Consider the following 2,500-nt stretch of genomic DNA (forward strand, 5'->3'; position numbering starts at 1 on the left):
AAAGCTCCTTCTCCACTGCAGTGTTGGCCAGCTGAGGCTCAGTCTGTTTATCAATTCTCACTAACTGCTTGTCTGGGGTGTGAAGAATGTTGTGAATTTCTACAGTCCTGCTGCTCTATCCTCTATATCCCTCCTACAGTCCTGCTGCTCTATCCTCTATATCCCTCCTACAGTCCTGCTGCTCTATCCTCTATATCCCTCCTACAGTCCTGCTGCTCTATCCTCTATATCCCTCCTACAGTCCTGCTGCTCTATCCTCTATATCCCTCCTACAGTCCTGCTGCTCTATCCTCTATATCCCTACAGTCCTGCTGCTCTATCCTCTATATCCCTCCTACAGTCCTGCTGCTCTATCCTCTATATCCCTACAGTCCTGCTGCTCTGTCCTCTATATCCCTCCTACAGTCCTGCTGCTCTATCCTCTATATCCCTACAGTCCTGCTGCTCTATCCTCTATATCCCTACAGTCCTTCTGCTCTATCCTCTATATCCCTCCTCCTACAGTCCTGCTGCTCTATCCTCTATATCCCTCCTACAGTCCTTCTGCTCTATCTTCTATATCCCTACAGTCCTGCTGCTCTATCCTCTATATCCCTCCTACAGTCCTGCTGCTCTATCCTCTATATCCCTCCTACAGTCCTGCTGCTCTATCCTCTATATCCCTCCTACAGTCCTGCTGCTCTATCCTCTATATCCCTCCTACAGTCCTGCTGCTCTATCCTCTATATCCCTCCTACAGTCCTGCTGCTCTATCCTCTATATCCCTCCTACAGTCCTGCTGCTCTATCCTCTATATCCCTCCTACAGTCCTGCTGCTCTATCCTCTATATCCCTCCTACAGTCCTTCTGCTCTATCCTCTATATCCCTCCTACAGTCCTGCTGCTCTATCCTCTATATCCCTCCTACAGTCCTTCTGCTCTATCTTCTATATCCCTACAGTCCTGCTGCTCTATCTTCTATATCCCTACAGTCCTGCTGCTCTATCCTCTATATCCCTCCTACAGTCCTGCTGCTCTATCCTCTATATCCCTCCTACAGTCCTTCTGCTCTATCCTCTATATCCCTCCTACAGTCCTGCTGCTCTATCCTCTATATCCCTCCTACAGTCCTGCTGCTCTATCCTCTATATCCCTCCTACAGTCCTGCTTCTCTATCCTCTATATTTCTGTCTGTCAGCCTGTCTAACTGCCTGATTGCCTGCCTGTCTTTCTAACCAACTGTCTGTCTGTCTGTCTGTCTGTCTGTCTGTCTGTCTGTCTGTCTGTCTGTCTGTCTGTCTGTCTGTCTGTCTGTCTGTCTGTCTGTCTGTCTGTCTGTCTGTCTGTCTGTCTGTCTGTCTGTCTGTCTGTCTGTCTGTCTGTCTGCCTGCCTGCCTGCCTGCCTGCCTGCCTGTCTGCCTGCCTGCATGCCTGCCTGTCTGCCTGTCTTTCTAACTGCTGCGTGTGCTGCTTGGGCGCCACCTTCTTGCCACCACTCGCTTCTCTAATTTTCCATCCCCCTCCATTCTCTCTCTCTCTCTCTCACTCACTCTGACTTTCTCCTACTCACTCTCTCTCTCACTCTCTCTCTCTCTCTCTGTGTCTGAGCAGGTCTCTCTCTCTCACTCTGACTTTCTCCTACTCGCTCTCTCTTGACCTTCTCTTCCATGAAAACACACACACACAGAGAAGTTGACTCCACACGGCGAGAAAGGGCAGGCAGTGAGAGTGAGAGTCATGGTGCGGGAGGGTACTGCCTCCTATAATCCCTCCTGTTCCTGACCTGCTCAGACACACAGAGAGAGAGAGAGAAAGAGAGAGAGAGAGAGAGAGCGAGAGAGAGAGAGAGAGAGGTAGAGAGAGAGAGAGAGAGAGGTAGAGAGAGAGAGAGACCTGCTCAGACACACACACAGAGAGAGAGAGAGAGAGAGAGAGAGAGAGAGAGAGAGAGAGAGAGAGAGAGAGAGAGAGAGAGAGAGAGAGAGAGAGAGAGAGAGAGAGAGAGAGAGACCTGCTCAGACACACACACAGAGAGAGAGAGAGAGAGAGAGAGAGAGAGAGAGAGAGAGAGAGAGAGAGAGAGACCTGCTCAGACACACAGAGGAGAGAGAGAGAGAGAGAGAGACATCCTGCTGAAAACTTTCCCATCACTCTGACTCCAGCTGCAGCCTCAGCCGGCTCCACAGCCACAGCCTCTATAACTAGAGCAGGACAAGAACTACCTCTGCAGACTGCAGAGCACAACTATAGGAGGAGAGGACATAACTACTAGGAGCTGTAGAGAGGAACGGACTCACAGAGAAATACACAAATTCATCAGGAAGCAGCAACACCTGGAGCACAACTATAACTCTAAACAACCCGCTCGCTGGATCACTTTACGCTTTGGCTTTTATTTCCAGTTGAGACTACTTGGGAAACAAAGAGTTGAGAAACGTAAGTTGGACTGTAAGAGGCGTGTTGGAGATCAGGAGGGAAGAGAAGGACAGTTTAGGACTTTGGATCTCAGTCATCTTGGTGT

General features: G+C 49.8%; 1 protein-coding gene across 4 annotated transcripts in view; it reads left to right on the forward strand.

The window, feature by feature from the left end:
• The first annotated feature begins 2,002 nt into the window (after positions 1-2,002).
• pthlha (parathyroid hormone-like hormone a) overlaps positions 2,003-2,500 on the forward strand; it is a 28,871-nt gene continuing 28,373 nt past the window's right edge. The window contains exon 1 of one of the 4 annotated variants that reach the window (XM_071331619.1): positions 2,003-2,415. The gene's annotated coding sequence lies outside the window, so the exon portion shown is untranslated. The remainder of the gene's footprint in view (positions 2,416-2,500) is intronic. The other 3 variants (XM_071331618.1, XM_071331617.1, XM_071331616.1) reach the window with 3 other exon arrangements.

The sequence above is a fragment of the Salvelinus alpinus genome, chromosome 11 (genome assembly GCF_045679555.1).
Source record: "Salvelinus alpinus chromosome 11, SLU_Salpinus.1, whole genome shotgun sequence".
Classification (NCBI taxonomy): Eukaryota; Metazoa; Chordata; class Actinopteri; order Salmoniformes; family Salmonidae; genus Salvelinus; species Salvelinus alpinus.